This window comes from Candoia aspera, chromosome 2 (genome assembly GCF_035149785.1).
Source record: "Candoia aspera isolate rCanAsp1 chromosome 2, rCanAsp1.hap2, whole genome shotgun sequence".
In the NCBI taxonomy this organism is placed as follows: domain Eukaryota; kingdom Metazoa; phylum Chordata; class Lepidosauria; order Squamata; family Boidae; genus Candoia; species Candoia aspera.
In genome coordinates, this window is record NC_086154.1 from 135,557,475 (window position 1) to 135,576,019 (window position 18,545).

The following is an 18,545-nucleotide window of genomic DNA, read 5'->3' on the forward strand; positions in this document are numbered from 1 at the left end:
CTCTGGTGGATCTTGGAAAAGCAAGTAGGATCAAGCCTGTTGATATTGGGACAGAAGACTTAGCAGGAAATCCCAGAGGGTGGGCTACGCTTCAGGCTACACCGGGGAGAAGAAAACAAACCCAGAAGGTGGCAGTGGCAAACTACTTCCGTACAGGTGCCAGGAAGACTACATGTCCATGTCTATGCAATCTCCTGGAATCAAGATCAACTCAAAGCAGGTTTTTCCCAGAGCTCACAAAGTGATTCTTGATACTACAAACATGTTCCTATTTTTACCTGCAAAATGTTGGAGATTATCTGCCCAAACATGTTAATTTGGTGTCAACTGTAGTACCATTTCCTTCATAGTTTTGCATTCTAAACTTAATTTTCTTCTCAGGTAAAGATTCAATCTGCCTACAGGTAGGTAAAACAAAGGATACCAGAATCCAGTCTTCATTTACGGTTGCTTCCACATGGGGCTCCAGGTAGTTTAGTCCAGAAGCATCTGGAGAGTTGCAAGTTACCCAGCTTGGATGAAAATATCTTTTTTCAAACTTCTAAAAAGCTGACTTTAAAAACAAAACAAATCAGCGTTGCTCTGTGTGTGTGGATTGCTTTTAGTTTATGCCCCTGTCCTTCTTAAAACTGGCATGATTTTCGTCATATATATACCACTGGGTGGACCACCACAGCGGTTATACTCCCATATATCTTTACGTCAAGCACCATTTAGCCACCTTTAAAAAATCTGTAATTCAACTTGGGCTTTTGTTGTTGTTGTTGTTTTAGTACTTAGGCAACATCTAAATGAAAAGACATTTTAGTGCAAATTTAGCTGGTACTAATGGCTGCTGAACATATGCAAGTATGGTTAGTAACAGTGTCAGGATATTTCAAAATGGGTATATAATGAAAAATTGCAGCAGTAAAGAAGATACCTGTCAAAGGACGCAGAGAGAATGTATAAAAGGGAGCTTTGACTATGATAGAGAAGCAACTGATACCTGGGAATACAGATTTGTTGAAAAAGTAATAAAGATCTATGAACATTTCCTCACAGTGGATTTAATAGCAACTAGAAAGAAACAGCTTTCAATTCTTAGGTATATTTTTGTCCCCCTTCCTAAAACGTTGCTTTAGAAAGAATTCTGCTGATCTCTTGATTGAGCTAAAAAATTAATGTGCTCTATTTTCCTGAATGTATTATATTAATAGTATGCCAATGTATGTAAATGAGCTTAAATTCAGCAAGATGGATGTATTTAAATATTCATAATCACCAGGCAGCCTATGCAAACTAAGTTCTTAGCTGAATTGCAATATGATGTCTGAAAACCAGCTGTATCCGAACAGAGGCATTTTACCATAATGGATTCAGTTGTTACTGAAAATGTTGACAATGTTACTTGGGTGTTCGTTACAGAAAAAGAATATGCAAATTATTAATGTTCATGTGCTTGATGTATCTGGATGCAGACAACCATTCTTTTGCTTTGATGGAAAATGTGGTTTATTTTCATGCTTAGAAAAAGCAGTAGCCAGCTATGTATGGAGAATGTGACTAAATTTTCTGGAAGCCATAAATTCAGCTCTTAGTTATTAATTTGTTTCCACTAAATTCTCATCTCCTTTCTGCATTCATTTACTCAGAGCACAGTTTTGATCTGGTGTTTATCCAATGTGAAGCAGTCTCTTTGGCTTGAAGAAGTCAACGATGATTAGCACTCTAACATGCCAAAGTACATTGTAATTTTTCGAGGGTGACCGACGGATACGTATTGCTGCCATTTCTTTGTCAAAATGCAGCCTGTAACTCTGTCTTTTGCAAAGGTCCCAGATTCAGTCTCAGGAGGGACATTGCCACCAAGCAGATATAGTACTGAGCTAGGTGGATCAAGGGTCCAGCTGGATACAAAATGACAACTCAAATTATATGCAAATGGTTTTATTCATCTGGTATTTTCTCTATCATGACTGAAATTATTTGTGCAAAGCAGAGTTTAAAATGCAAAAAAGCTTGAATGGCTCTCTGTTAAGCAAGCCTACCCCTTTCTGGGGCAGACCTGGAATACAGAATGCTAACCAATTTCTGTACTGCAACCTGTCATATCCCTTTTGTTGACTTACAAAGTTGGAACAGTCATTTTTTCTTGCCCCTAAATCCCAAAATAAAGATTAGGATTTAAGTACTTTTTGGAATCACAGAGGGATAGATACCGTAGATAGGCAGAGTAAAAAACTCAACTGTGGTCTCTGTTAGAAGAGTGAAGGAACATAGATCTGACCTTGGGAATGGGGAAGGAATGAGTGAACCCTTAAGAGGGACTGTTGAGAAAAGATGACTCAGTCCTGAAAAACAGGAAAGCACGGGAAAGAAATTCAAAATAACCTTGGCTTGATATTGTTCACTATAAAATGGGGCAGGGAGAATCTCTGGAGGGCCTTCAAGCTTCTGTTATTCTACCCCACTACTATAAAGAGCCTTCCTGGAATCCCTGCCATGTCTGTTTCTTGACCTGGCCTACCTTGAAGGGCTGACAAGAAAGGTGCATGACAATTTATTGCAATCGAAAGAGAGAGATTAGCTTGCTCTTTCCCTGGAGACAGTTCTGAATTATCTCTTTTTCTTATCAAGCCAACAGCAGTACAGTATTGGTCTTTCTTGGGTATGTTTTTTGTTTTTTTTGTTTTTGCTTTCCTTTTCTCTTTTGCTGAACCTTTGGGTATTTTTTGTACTGAATTTCCAACCATCTCCCAGTGTAAATCTATCATATCTTCCATCTGTTGCAGTGGAAATACTCAGGAAGCTTGAGTCAAACTGGATTTTTGTCTGAGCTACAGCACAAACGTTTGCCTGAGAAAGAAAATGGGGCAGCCTCATCCTATCTGCATGCTTATTCAAAAAAAAAAAAAAAGCCCTACCCTGCGGAATGAGGGTTACTTCTAGGCTAGGATATACTACAGCTGGATTTCTGCTTTAATTCTCTAGGTCTTTACAGATTGTTTACCTGTCCTTCTTTTTCAGACTGACGCAGTAATCCATCTGAACTTTTTAAAAAAAAAAATAGCACATACATCCTCCAAAGCATTTGGCAGGACAGGAGAAATCAGATCTGCCTTTAAAGTACATTTGACTTTGAAGCTGAGAGGGGAGATTTACAGGCATCAAAAACACACACTACTGTACACCTTCAGTTTGGGCTTTTTTTGCTTCTCTGACTTGATGAGAAGGGAAAAGAAAAAAGGAAAGGGGAAGGAGGGTATGAACAAGAACACCCCCCCCCCTCTTTGAGCGTTGTGGGTGGGGAAATGAGACGGGAGGGAGGGGAAGCCGGCTGGAAAGGGGAGGGGGCTCTCTGCTCCACCTAGTGGCAGCCTCGGGGGTATGCAGGATGCGGCAAAGGCCTTTGCATAAATTATGTTCATGACGCAGCAGCTAAAAAATCCCGAGTATCAAAATCTGCCCCTGCCTTCTACCCCCCAGGCAGGGCAAGAGCTTCGCTGGCTGCAGCTGGAGGCGGGGAGGGGGCATTCCTGATGCGAACCCTCGGGGGCTGCGGTTGCAGCAGGACTTGAGGCCGGTAGGGCCTGGGGGGGAGCGCTGCCTCTCTGCCCCCCCCCCTTTTTGTGTGTGCAGCAACCTTCGCTCCAGCAGCTGTGAGATGAATTTTTAATCATTCCCAGGGAAAAAAAAAGTGGGGGGGAGATCGGCTCGGCGGAGCCCCAGCCCGGGCAGGGGGCAAGCGTTCTCTCCCGGCTGCACAGCGGTGAGTGGGGGTGCGGCGGGCCGGTATGGCGTGGATCGGGGGGCGGGGGGGACCCTGTTCGGTGAATATGCAATGGTCTTAATTAGCATAATTTATATATTTATGATAAAGAGAGGGGAGAATACAGGGAACGGGGCGCAAGGGAACGGGGAAGACGGGGTTGGGACAGCCTTGTCTGGTCGCAGCAAGGCTGTGAAAAGATATTGTGGTGGGGGGACATCCGATCGGGGAGGGGGCTCGTCCTGTTGAAAAGAATACAGGGACTTAAGCAGGGGAATCCGATCGAATGACCGGGAAATTTGGGAGATAGCCGGGAAGTTGGTGCTCAAAAAGAAACGGATCTTAGGCGGGGGTGGGAGGTCCCTCCCAAATAAATGGGTTTTCTCGAGATCGGACTCTGGGGGACGATCCGTCGCTTGGATGTCGGAGCCTGGGGGGACAGGGACAGGCTGCTTAGGGAGGGATCTGGTTGAGGAAGTCTGTTGGGAATTAGGCTAGTGGGGGAGGCAGGGAAAGGGACGGGGTTAGTCCCCGGGGATGGCAGCGGGCTGCAGGAGAAGCTGGGGGTGCGATGGGGGGCCCGTGGAAAAGGCGGCGTTTCTGGGTATTCAGAAAACGGAACTGCCGGGAAATGGGACACGGAGAAGCACCCAACCGCGGATACCTTGTTTGGGCGAATGGGGGGCGTGCGGGGAAAGGTTTCGGTGGGGAGCGGTGGCTGGATCGCGCTCCCTGCCACGATCTGGGTTGCGGGGAACCACCCGAGGAAAGCCTATTTATGCCGGCCAGAGGAAGGCAGAGGCACGGGATGAGGGGCTGTCGTCTGCCGGGCACGTCTTCCCAGCTTTCCCTGGGAGTTGGAGAGTTGGGCGTTGGGAATGGCGCCGGGACACGGGTGGGCAGCAGGCGGTGGCGGGCGAGGGCTTGACCTGGGTAAAGGCTGGAGGGAAAGGAGGCGAGAGCGAAATTGGAGTTCGCAGCCCGAAGGGGTGTATCGGCATTGAGGCAGGTGGAAAAGAGCTCCCCGCGAACGAAACTTCCCCTCCAAGCAAGGGGGGAGGCAGAGGCAGAACTGGGCTGCGGATGGGGCGGAGGAGCGGACAGCGAAGAGAAGGAGAAACTCGGGGCGGTAGCGCTGCTCGGAGCGACAGCTGAGCCCCAGGGCGGGAAAGAAGAAACTCGTTTGAGCCCCTGCTCAGCCCTGGAGCTTCCGTTCAGTGCCGGAGCTCGGCCCGAAATACATAAATAATGAGAAAATTCCAGAAAGGCAGAAGCTGCCAGCAAAACCAAGTCCTGTGCCGCGTGCAAAGGCGACCACATTTATTGTGGCGCGAACTTTAGAATCTGACGCATGGGATTTTCCGGGCGTCCTTGGATGTTATTTTGTAGACGGATTGGTGGGCTGCTGGGCATATAAACAAGAAGACGCGAAGCCAAAAGAGTTGGAAAAGCGACGGCGTCCCCCTGCGCCTAGTTTAGGAAAAAGTCGGAGCAGTTTCTTTCGGGCTATTTATAGATTCCGGATCTGAGCTCCGAATTGCTGTGTTAGTTGTACAAAACAGTCTTGTGTCTGGCTACTCAGAAAGCCCCATCGACTGCAATGGGGGCTTAGCTATAGTCAGGGCCTATATTGTAGCCTTCAAAGCATCGGGGCGGCAGGTTGGGTGCGTGTGGGGAGGGTTGAAATGTGACATCTGGTGATGTTTTTAAATTGCAGCAGTGGGGGGAAAAGGAACCGGTAACTGCCCTTATTTTATTCCCTTTCTCTTCAGTCTGTGGCTAATACAGTAGTAGCTTCTATCAAATGATACTCATTTGGAGAAAAGTCACAGAGGAAAGGATCAGATATGCCTGCTCCCATATTTAGCTCATCACCCATGATTGTCTAAAAATCCTTAAAAATATCCAGTCGTAGATCTTTCATTGAGTCACATAATTTTAGCCTTGAAAATATGCTTTAAATCCTGTGAAATATGAAATTAAGTAATGGGGGGATCAAGGCCAAAGGATACAGATTCCAGAACAGCTTCACTTTGAACACCCTTTCCCTCCCTGCTTCCTTTTCATTTTACAAAGCTAGCAACAAGCTAAAGACCTGGCTGTTAATGTGGTGGTAAAGCCACATGAACTACACCGCTTTTGAAGCAAGCATCGATGCTTTCCTGAACAACTGCATCCTAAAACTGCGTTGCATAGAAATCCAGATGTAGAGAGACACATTCTCCAATCACCTTCTCTCTGAAATGCTAGTTCTCCTGTTTTCAGTTACTTGGGTGCCTACCTGCAATCTGAAGTAGTACAACAAAGACACTATCCTTTTAGTAAGAACTAGGCTAGAGGATTGTAGAAAGGAAAGGGCTTGGAAAGGATTCATTGAGTGAGCATGTGCTTTACATGGGTACATTTTGATCAGCACCTCTGCTACCTAAAACATTATGCATAGAAAACTCTTTAAAATGAGATCAGGTAATATAGCTGGGAATGTCCTATGTAGGAAATTTGGAGGAATCATTGCCAGTTAGTTGTTGATGATTTCTTGTCTTCATCCAAGAGACATAAATTATTCACAAAAATATGTTAATAAATCAAAATCCTTATGTCTGTCATTGACTAATATAGCATCAAAATGTGATAACGAGAGCTAATCATTCCAAATTGTATTTGATAGTGTTGTAAAAATAGGCCTCCTGTTGAGCAGGAAATGAGGAAATGGCAGCATTGTCTTAGTGCCTGCTAAACTACTCTGGCCACATCCTCTTGGGCTGGGTTGGTGGGAGTGTTTGTGCAATAGATGTTCACACATTCTCAGATACGTAGCTGGTGAAGGACCGCTCATTTCTGCTCTCCAGGGGACTCCAGGGCAAAGTGTAATAATGTAATAAGTATATGTGTAAAGGCTACAGTGTAATGCAATGCACAGGCTACTATCCTAAAATTCAGGAGACTTAAGTTCAAATCCCCACAGCCATGTGAGATTGGACCACCCTTTCTCAGCCTGACCTCCCTCCCTTAGTATTAGTATGAAGGTAATATTGGGAGATGGGCGAGACAAGAGAGCCTTGTAGCTGGCCATGAGCTCTTTGTGTAGGTAAGAGAGAGAAGGAAGGAATCTTATTTATTTGTTTATTAGTATATTTGTCCCATTTGTATTATAATGTACTGAAATCTGCCAGGGACTTCTGATGGTTTAGAGTTATAAATTGAGACTTAAAACATCCATGGTAAGTAATAATCAACCAATTTAAAACATCTGTGCTAATTACATTATTAACAAATACAACACTAATATTAACCAATCAGTAATAATATTGATATCCATTTCCATTTGGGATGGATTCTTCTACATATTCCATTCATATGAAGATATTACATCCTTTAAAATAGGTAAGTAATGCCAAAAAGGGAGAACTTGTGAGAAGGAAGAGTCATGGGTCTGGCAGCACTTTCACCACCTGTACTGCTATTCCTTTGGTAGTTTATGATTATATTTGTCTGAGGTGCAATGCTGGAAGGGGTTGCAGACAATCTCAGGCTTTGTTTTGTTTTATTTGCTTAGGGCTAGCTTGACATCTAAAAATCAACACATTTCACTTGGGTTAACTTAAAACAGCTCCAAGGTTTGGAAGACACTTCACCCAAAAATACTTGGCCCCATCCCTTCTTGCATTTGCAAGCTGGTGAAAACTGTTTTCCAAGCATGCCTACATGCTGATAAACTACAAGCTGATTGTAGGTGTCCATCATGGGCAGGTTTCTATTATGAGTCTGTTGATGCTATTAGATATTATACCAAGGATTATTTTATCTCTGCTTTGATGTTCACTGCCTGATATATGACCAGATTGGGGCAGTCTACAGATATTATAAAGTAAACAGATAATCTGTGCATCCATTGTGCCATACCTTATTTTAAAAATGTACATGGAACTCCATCTTTTAATTCACCATTCTGCATATTAGGACAGGAGGGGCAAACTATTGGCAATGTGCTTGTCTTTTTTAAAACCGATATTCAAACAATTATTAAATGCGTCAGAACAGTAATATTTGGATCTGACCCTTCATTTATACTGGCGGCAATATATATTTAGTAGATTTACATATTAACATTGAAAACCTGTTAATCAACAATAGTAGACTATAGTATTATTAGATGTCAGCTTCTCTTTTCCATAACATGGAATGTGAATGCATTGCCCTCATTTAATTCAATATTGTATTAATATGTTGTTTTAATGTGCCTCTTCCCTTGTGTTGAAAGAGTAAGAAATAGCTTTTATCTTTTTATTCCACTTAACTGAATTCATTGCAAAAGTAAGCAAATGTTTTACCTGAAATAAACTGAACAAAACAGCTAAAGTTTCAAAAAACTATAAATATCTCTTGCTCTCCTCTTTCGTAGAGCAGGTGTCTCTCGCAAGTGAAAAATGCCAGGAAGGAGTCTTCAGTTTTCATTTTAATATGAAAGACTAAAGGCTTGTAAATTGCCATATTTCTTTGCTGTGTAACAGGCATATAATATTGTTCCAAAACAAGGAAGGAAAAGCCATCAGAACCTGGATTGGGAATTCATTCTGACCCCTTAATAGCAGCAGAACTCTGGGTCACATGACCACGAGGGAGGCGGGCTTAGAATGAGACAGCAACATTCCAAGTCACAGCCCAATTGCCTCTCCCATAGAGAAGCGCTGGGGACATCCCCCCCCCCCCCCCGGCAGCTGGCCAGATCTGACCCATTTTTATATCTGACTTTTCTTTTGCCAAGTTCTCCCCCAACATCAAATTTGGCCTCATTCTGTTCTATGTTGTGAAATTACCTTGCTGGCAGACAGACAGACAGAGCCCCCTTAAATGATTTTTTAAAAATATTCTGTTTGGTTGGAAAAAAACAAAACACAAGATTCCCCTCCCTGTGAAGCAATAATTACAGGAAACCTCTAAAATGGTACTTTTTGCTATTTGTTTGCTATGGAAGAAAGTTAGTAAATATCTTTATGTTAGTAAATGTTCTTTATACTTTACTTCAGAAGTGATAGCCTTACATGCTATCAAACAAAATGTACACAGTGATGATAGTGCTTAGTTTTATTTCGGTCCAGGAAGTTTCTGCTGCTCTTGAATAAATGTGAGTCATGTTTGTGAAAACCTCCAGATATAGAATTCAAAGTATCATTATTTGTGGCAGAAGAAGTTTGTTCTGGCTCTTATATAGAACATTATTCTTCTCCCATTGCCATGTAGATTAAAGCAATAATTTTAAGTTTTATATTGTACAAATATATTTAACTTTAATTGGAATTCCCTACCTCCTCCCTACATTTCTCATAACAGGTTGGTATTCCAGTTTTAAATTAAATGGAATCACTTAATTCTACCTATTATGTTCAGATTTTGGCAGTTAGAGAGCTTTGCGTTGGATCTTAAGAACTTAAATAATAAGATACTTTGAAAAATATGGCTTTGATATGCATACACTCTTGTATAATGTATTGACAGCGACATGAAATGAATGAAGATTTGAATTGATGTGACAGTCAAGTTGCTTATAAATACAGAGTTTGGTCTCCAGTGCAAAATTTGGTAAGCTGACAATTTCAGGATTCTTTTTAGGTCCTCATGTTTTTTCAGGAATTGAATGGTTGTGATATGCTACTTCTATTAAGTTTTAAGATCAGAAAGGCTCAGGAGAAAATGCAGAAAATGAATTTAGGAGATTCAAATTCACATACATTATCCTAATTAGTCTTGTATCTTATAGTGGATTTTCTACTTTTCTATAGCAGCTCCACCATTATGAGATCTAATCCTATTCCTAAACATGGGCCTCATCCCATAGTCTGTAGCTTGCAATGTTCTGAAATAAAATCTGTATACAATTCTTTAAACATCCAACTACCAATGTTTTGTTTTCTGACTATCAGATCTGAACTATTTGGCACAGAATTCTAGACCTTTTTTTAAAAAGTATTCCCATATTTCAGTCCTAAACATTATTTTCTTGACTATGTTAATTTAATGAAGGCATTCCATTTTTATTCAAAGCAAATAAAGCAAACTTACCTTGTTTCTTAACAATTGCTTATGATATGGATGGGATAAATCAACTACAATGGGAAACAATCATTAGGTTCACACAATATGTAATACCATAATGTGGTTTGTTTGATTTTATCTTAATGTATTCTGTGAAGAAAGCTACCATGATTTATATCTAAGCGTTGATGAATCCATTAATTCTGATTTAACCTACAAATCATGGTTAAGAAAATCATTGCTTAGTGTGATGTGTGTGAATCTACCAACTGTTTTTGTATAGATAAAGGTTGTTTTGTTTTTGTTTTTTTGAAGCTAGAATTTGAACCAGAGATGCATTTTCTTCTAGCTCATGATATACCTGCAAATCAACAATGTGCCTACTGCAATTTATTTGCATTTTCATTGTGAACATATTGGGTTACTGCCATGGCTCATGCTATGCTAGGAGACCAGTAAGATGCTGCAGCTTATTTTTATTTAGGAGGATTGTTTTGCTGACTGCAGCTTTAATTATCTAGCTTAGATGTCAGGTTCAGTGTGTTGCTGTCATTAGTAACTTGGTTTTATTTTAGGAACTGCCTAACCAAACTAAGTCTCCAATGTGATGACATTTTACTTTATAATTTGGGATTATATTCCTCTGACCCACCCCCCACCCTCCCAGCAGCTTTAAGCAAATGCTGTGGTATCTCCCCTTACATTCTGTAAATGTGTTTTCAGAGGCTCAGCCAATAAAGGCTTTTGTAAGTTGGCCATCCCAGCATAGTCTTTCCAGGAATAAGAATGCGTCATCTTGAATAAGATTGGAAACTCAGGATATTGGAGGACAGCCAGATGGGATCCAAAAACTGCATCAGCAAGATTCATTGAGATTCTCATTGGTTTTGATCATTTTTAAAACCACCAATAACAAGCTTTTACCTTGAGTATTTTTTTCTTGTTTCCTCTTTGTGTTGATCCACATCCTGGATTCCAAGCACGAAATGCACATCTCAGTATGCTGTGTAGAGCATGTTTATCGGATAAATGTAGGTTTAAAATAATCCTCCCAGCTATCTCTCCCAAAAGCTTGCTCAGAAGTACCTGCCAATATTTTAAAACGCAAGAAAAGCAGGATTCAGGACACTTGCAGATGAGATGGAGAATTTGAGAAATGGATACATCAGCCTTCTGATCTCAACCTCTCTGATTAAAAATTAAAGCCACTGATTATCATATAAAACCAATCAAGCTGTTTAGAGGTTGCAGCCCTACTGCCAATAATTTGTTGTCAATGCCCACACAGGAATTTTTGTTTTATCCAGGAAAAACCACATTGGCTCCTTGAGAAAAATGCCATCTGTACTGTCCCTCTCTTTCTCCACTGTCACCACTTTCCAGTTGTCTAACCGCATTGAGAGGGAGTGCTAAGCAAGTACACTCTTTCCCATTTGGTTTGTGAGTGCTTCTGGCCTCAGGTGAACAGGCAGCAAAACAAGGATGAGGACAGCTGAAGAACTAAGAGGCTCTGTGATGGCCCGCCCAGCTGCAGGCCTTGGAGTTGTATTGGGACTACAAATATTACCATCCATTTTGAAGGAATCACAAAAGTTATGGTCAGTACCACTTGAAAGGTATCAGGCCAAAGAAGGCTGTTCTGTGGAGGAGTCCTCAGAAGAGCCCAAGATGAGCAGGAGGAAAACAAATATTTAAACATACTGTAGTTGTAATTCAGTTTTGCCCACATCAAAGGCTGAAGCTGGAAATTTACCAAACATGTATTTAAATGGTGCTGTTCAAAAAATGAGTTTTGAATAAGTTTTGTTCATCAATTATGAGGACAATATAAGTCCAACATTGAAAAATTCAGTACTTTTATACTAAGTCTTTTTCTTGATTATGTGCCATCAAGTCGTTTTCAACTCTTAGGAACCACATATATAGATTTTCTCCATGACAATCTACCCCCAACCTGTTCTTTCCAGTCTCCCAACAGTGCACTTATCGCCATCGTAACTGAGTCCATCCCTCTTGCTGCTGGTTGTCCTCTTCTTCTCTTTTCTTCCACCTTTCCCAGCATTAGAGTCTTCTCCAGAGAGTTCGGTCTTAGCATGATGTGTCCAAAGTAGGATAATTTGAGCGTGGTCATTTGTGCCTCATGTGAGAATTCTGGGTTGATTTGTCTGATGATACGTTGATTTGTTTTCTTAGCTGGCCACGGTATCCTCAGGAGTCTTCTCCAACACCAGATTCAAAGGTGTCAATACGCTTCCAATCCTGCCTCTTCAAAGTCCAACTTCCACTTCCATAAAGTGTCACAGGAATACCTTGCACAATTTGATCTTTCCTGTTGACAGATAGCATTCACATTTTGCAGTCCCAGCAAGAGGTATTTCACTGAGACATTACCTCTCGCACTTATTGCTTTGCAAAGTAGCATGCTTGTTCCTCCTCAGGCAGGAGCACAATCTAGAAGCAGGAACTGCAGCTAACAACTAAGAACCGCACTCCCCTTATGTTATGAAAACGTGTACTTTGCCTTTCTAGAGGAAACTCAAGGTAAATGACAATAACAAATGAAAAAAAAATAGAAATGTAAAATAAAATAGCAGTTATAAAAACTTCCATCTCCAAACAAGTTTTTTTAAAGGACTCAAAAACCAATAGCATCATAGTTACATTCTTGGACTCCATTTTAAGATGATCTCTTCAAAGCTCAGGAGGAAGCAGATGCTTTAAAAGTACACCTCTGTTCCAACAAATCATATTTCCTTTCCAGGGCATTGAGTGGAGCTGTCTGCTAAATCTTCACTGAGTAGGAAAGAGCAGTTAAGTGGCTGGTCCAGTGGACAGGGAAGTCTTGCAGCTGACTTCTTAGAAAAAGGAAGTCTTCTTTTCAAAAGGAGACTTTTGCTGGAACAGGTGTATTGCCCAGTGACAGCGTTATGTTTTTTAGGCTTGGAGAGTTCGCACAGGGCCGCAACTAGGGTCACCCAGGGCAAACATGGATTCTGCGCCTATTTTGGCGCCCCCCCAGCGCGGCGCCTGGGGCACATGCCCCGGTTGCCCCCACCCCCCTGGTTGCGGCCCTGAGTTCGTACAACACTATCATCATCGCTTGACATCAGTGGCAGATCTGCCTGTTAGGAATGGGCAAGAATGCAGGGAATAAGGCACAGGCAAGCCGTCTCACCTTGTGCTGAGGCTAAAAAGGAAGCATGATTAGGAGAATGTTATAAGGAAGAAGCTTTACAGCACATGTGCCTTGCTGTAGACATCATTCCTGGCCCTCCTGAAATGGGTAATAATCGGTAATGCACAGGTTGAAGATCCCTGGATGTTAACGCCTTCAAGACCTCCTACATGTGCATGGATGCTATCAGCTAAGCATGGCTTTTCCTGTTGCTCAGAAAAAGCAAGGGGAAAAAATGCAAGCGGCATCCTCATCTGGCATTCTAGCATAACTTGAAAAGAGATCATATCTACAGAAAGCATTCCCCACATCTCTAGCTTGTTTTCACACATGAATCAGAAATACAGTTGAGAGCCTTTGGGCTTCAATCTGTATTGCTCGGGTGTTTTGCCTTGCTTCTGACACCAACATAATGTGTAAATAAATGGGTAATCAAAGGCACCATCCGGTTGTCTTGTCTCATCTGCTTCCAAATTGAAGAACCATTTCTGTGTAGGGATAATCTACAATCTGCTTACAGGCCAGTTCTTTTAGAATTAGAGAACTAGGACACTCTTAACAGTTTTCCAATGATATATTTCTTACCTAAGGTAGATAGAAATAAGATTCTCCCTGGAATGCTATCTGGGACAGTTTCATGTCTGACTCATCAGCACTTGTAATTAAACTTGGTAATTATATTCACCATGAGGCTTGGAGTGTTGCAAATAATCCTCTCTCAATCTCTCTCTCTCTCTCTCTCTCTTTCTCCCTCTCTCTCGCCCTCTCTCTTTTGCACATTGTCAATTCTTTGTCACCATCTGCTGTGAAATGGCTGGATTTTTTGCAGTGCACACATAACACCGCCATCTGGGCAAAATTACTTGTCCCATTAATTGCAGAAATGTATGGAGAAGCAAATGAAAATGCTACTACACGCCAGTAGAATGTCGGCTAAATGAGATCCAGCCCACTTGTGAACTACAGAACATGCACAGAGCTTGACATTATGAAATGTCTATTTTAATAGCCTCTCTTGCTAATTGGTCTCTGCACAGCATCGAAAAAATAGCTCTCCGCTTGACTCTGTCCCTCAGGGAGGACCTAAGAAGATCTGAGTTTCTTTGCAAATGATAAATACCTCAGTTTGAATGTTATCCTACCATGGCTGCCTTCAGACTTTTCCTTATCATTTTTGTGTGCAAGGAGAATCTAAAAGTAACCCTTTGATTTGGCTTGTTACCAAAGCTTTGTCTAATGAGGAACCTTTTTGTAAGGCAGGGGTGGGTAACTTTCAACACCCCCCCACCTGAGACCTTGGTGTGAAGCAGGCCTTTGGAAACTACACCTGTGTTTATGCACACATAATACTACCTTGACACCCCCACGCCTTCCAGAAGTTTTTCCCTCTGTTGAGAGGAAATGAGGACATATCTGAATGCTTACTGACCTTAACAGCAGAACAATTGAAGGCTTTTCACTGCTTTCCTCTTCACTCTCAGCTGATTTTCCCAGTGTCTAGGGCAGGCTACCTGTTCATCAGATTCTGAGGGACTTGATTGTAAGGGGACAGATGTAGGGTTTTATTCCCTCCTGACCCCTCTCCCCCCAGCCATGTTTCCAATACATTCATTTCTCCTCTGGAAGGAACCTGGAGCAAAGAATTCATGGCACTCTTACCAAATTACAGTTCTGACTGATCTCTCATGAGCAATTGAATTGATCACCAGGCTGTGCTAAATGAATATAGAGGTCCACTCTAGAGTTTGTTTATATATTTATTTGTTTGTTTGTTTATATTTCAAATTTCTATCACCGCCCATCTCTCCTGAAAAGGGGACTCTGGAGTTGTTGGAAATGGGTCTTTATCAACCCTGCATCTGATTTCATTTAAGTTAGTTAAATTAATTACGTGCAGTTTAACTATATCTTCCCCATATGTTTCATGATCCTCTGTCTTCTGTCACATTAAAGATTACACTTTGGTGGCAACCTCTGGAGAGGCTCCAAGTACCACATACGTACTTCTGGGGCTGCAGATCCTGCCTAGCTGCTGTACGATGCTACATGACAGGGCACTTGGTGATGAGTTGCAAGCTTTGGAAGATGCAGTGCAGAACTAAGAATTATGGGGTGGGGCAGGCCTTAAAAGCTGCCTCAAGCACCTCATCTTCCTCAGTAAAAAGGACCTCTAGTCTATTCTCTTGGTGGACTTCTTATCTCTGGAAGAAAGAAAGCGAGGGGGAAGAAGAAAAAGTGGATTATTTCTAGATTCATAGAGGTACTATGGGTTGCTGTTTCCTCTGTTCATGCTGGATTTCTGGACTGGGATCCATCATGTGCTCATCCCCAGATTTTTAAAGATTCCCTCAATTTGGACTCAACTCCTGATGATTCATTACAAAGATATATCCCTATAGACTTCGTATCCTTTGATATATACAACAAACCAATTCCAGAATATTTGCCAAGCCAGTGTTAGTCAAGCCAGTAAAAGAATGCAGATTAGGATTTTCCATTATAAGCACAAAGGCAATGCATTAATACAGACTCCCATTCCTATCTGAGCAGCCTAACTGAGAGTGGGCAAGTTCTCCATTCGGTTTCTGAATAAGTCCATCTTATGTATCAGTGAAGGCCCCTAGAAATCTCTTGCAGCCCCAGCACCCGCAATGCTGCAGCTTCCAAACCCTTGAGACCATCAGGCATTTATTTGATGTTGTTATACTTTTTGGTTTTGTAATTTTAATTTCTTTGGCTTCCCTTTGGAGGACAAATAAATGATTGCATGCATGGTAATTTGTCATGGGTGAGGTGGCCTAAACTGGTAAAATTACATGTATGCTTAGTAATAAGTGTGTAGGACTATCTGTCTGTATCTGTGTAGTAAATCTAATTAAAATAAGGATACTGTTCTAAGTTAACTAATGATTTGAATTCTCCTTTCTTGTAAAGCAGAGCTTACAGGATAATTATCTCTGTGCATTAATCTTTTCCTTCTCTTTCTCTTCATCTGAAATCCACTTATGGAAGATGACACCAAGTTGGTATTCAAAGGCAGATAAGAGCAAGGTGTTTCAGAAATGTAACATAGGAAAAGGGAGAGAAAAGATGGGCTACAGAGCTGGCATGTGGTTTTAAATAGTTTGCCTTGAGGGACTGAAGGTTGACCTGAGTAAATCTTGAGGGGCTCTGCAGTTTAAATAGATTCAAATTGTACATAAAGCTCATATCTATATCCTGGTTTTTATAAAAAACAGATGGTATGATGTATCTGTTTCTGCATTATAAGATTTCAAACTGCAGACAGTGGCAGATTTTCTGCACATAGAGCATAAATAGATAGAAGTACATGTGCATAGATTGGGAAACTATGAACAGAGCATCTTAGTTAACAAAAAAATCTGATGCTGAATTAACTCAGGAAATGTCAACAAATGGGAAAAGCCAAGGACTGTATGAAGAATGACCTAACCCATGCAAGTCTTCCTAAAATATGGGGTTTTGGAAAACGGGGAAAGCTGAAGTTATATTGGAAGTCTTTTGGGATGGTAGCTCTGCTCATGAAACCGAGTTAGCATCTCTGTTTCAAATTTTCTCAAGTATTGTGAACTACTCAGTGCTGGAATTTGTGGTCTCCTGTGTAGTTGCATGAAGAAGTTCAACTCCTGCATGCATCAAGTTGAGATGAATGCCATCCAGACAAACTAGATATGTGCATCACAGAGATACTCCTTACAAACAATGAAGCAAGTCTTTTATGAAGACAATTACCTTTCCACAAGGCAGTAAAGGGACTGTATGTGAGGTTATGAAAAATTGGCAATGGAGTCTCTCAAACACAGCAATCCAAAAGAAATAAACTGATCGGGCCTGACAAGAATAAAAATAATCCAAAACTGGGAGCCTTTGGAAAAAATGCAGTGGTGACAAAGGAGATACTGAGTTGCTGTTTTGTGTCTTCCAGGCAGTAAGACATCTTTAAAGGGCTAAAAATTCTGCAGAAGGGTTTGAAGATCAGCTTGCATCAGTGTTTCTCACCCTTGGCAACTTTAAGATATGTGGACTTCAACTCCCAGAATTCCCCAGCCAAAGTTGAGAAACACTGGCTTACATAATTATCTTTGGCTTGCTTTGTTCATAGGTAGTAGAAATATACATAATGAAGTATGTACTTTGGATATCAGGAAACTGGCTTGAATAAGATCAGAAAACAATGCTAAGTAGGGTTCAATGGCTGAATATATTCACAGGCAAAGCCTCAAGATAGGTTGGACTGTCTGTAAAGCAACTTATTCAAGCATGGTCACTGACAAGCAACTGCAGTGCAAGGGAGAAAAATTGCAGACATCTAGAAAAGCCAACCTAGGTGCAGAAAAATGCTTTATGGAGCACTGGAATTATTAAAAGAACATGTTTAAGAAATGGAAGGGTGAGTACAAATAGCTCGCACCTACAGAGACAGTTGGAAAGAAAGCTAAGAACAAGTCAGGACTGGGGAGGAGTCCTCAGCACAACCCCCCCACCCCCCCAATATCTGAGTACTTGAAGAAAGGGATGGAATTGATAGGTCCTCCACTCAGTGAGGATGATGGAAATCTTAAAAAATAAAATGGAAAAGGTAAACCTGACTCTTCTTAAGACAAAAGGGAGACTATATTCATGAATTAGTACCATGGTTGGTTTGAGATCAGGGATACAGTTCAAAAGTGACAAGATATTTATCAGGAATCCAAGACTTTTGGGTCAGACAATTGCTTCTCAGGTTATTAAAGGATCTTGCTAATGTGTTCTCAGAAAATCTGTCATTATTTTTGAGATGTTCTGGGGAATGGGTGAGATGCCACCAAACTGGGAAGGAAGGGCGATAAAGTATTTAGCAACAGAAAAGAGATAGATGAAACTACAAACCAGTCAAAGTGACTCCAGTATGGGAAGTTACCAGAACAGATTACAGTAATGACATTTTGAGGAATAATTAATAAAAGCCAGTGCACCTTTGACTAGACTCCTGCCAAATGTGTTTTCAATCAAGTTATTACATAATGGATTGTGGTAATGTTATGGATGTAATGTATCTTGATTTCAGCAAAGCATTGGCCAAGTTCCTAGTGATAATTTAGCTAGCAGACTGGTTAAATGTGTGATAGATGATCCTAGGATGATTCAGGGCTAGCAAGCCAACCATGAAACAGAGCCAGTTTGATGTAGAGGTTAAGGCACCAGACTAAAATCGGGGAAACTGTGAGTTCTAGTCTCGCCTTAGGCACAAAGCCATCTGGGTGACCTTGGGCCAGTCACTCTCTCTCAGCCCTAGGAAGCAGGCAATGGCAAGCCACTTCTGAGACTGCAGGGACTTGCCCAGTCAGTCACCGGCAGTCAACACTGACTTGAAGGTAGGAGGGAAAAAAAGCCAACCATTCGTACAGGATGTATTCACATAACATGCTTAACCTGAATTAACTGAACTGCACAATGGCTGCAGGAGGGATCAAGTTCATCTTCAGTGGAGGTCTTGAATAGATGGCTAACATGCATCTCCTATGGATGCTCTCACTCTGGATTTCCTGTATCAAGTAAGTGTTTGGGTTAGATGGCCTACAAAGC

The 18,545-nt window shown here is 41.5% G+C and overlaps 1 protein-coding gene across 2 annotated transcripts in view; it reads left to right on the top strand.

Moving 5' to 3' along the window:
• Positions 1-3,369: 3,369 nt before the first annotated feature.
• The window catches only part of POU6F1 (POU class 6 homeobox 1), a 32,949-nt gene continuing 17,773 nt past the window's right edge, over positions 3,370-18,545 (top strand). Inside the window, exon 1 of one of the 2 annotated variants that reach the window (XM_063293769.1) lies at positions 3,370-3,751. The gene's annotated coding sequence lies outside the window, so the exon portion shown is untranslated. Of the gene's footprint in view, positions 3,752-14,706; positions 18,515-18,545 lie in introns of those variants that run through there. The other variant, XM_063293770.1, reaches the window with a different exon arrangement.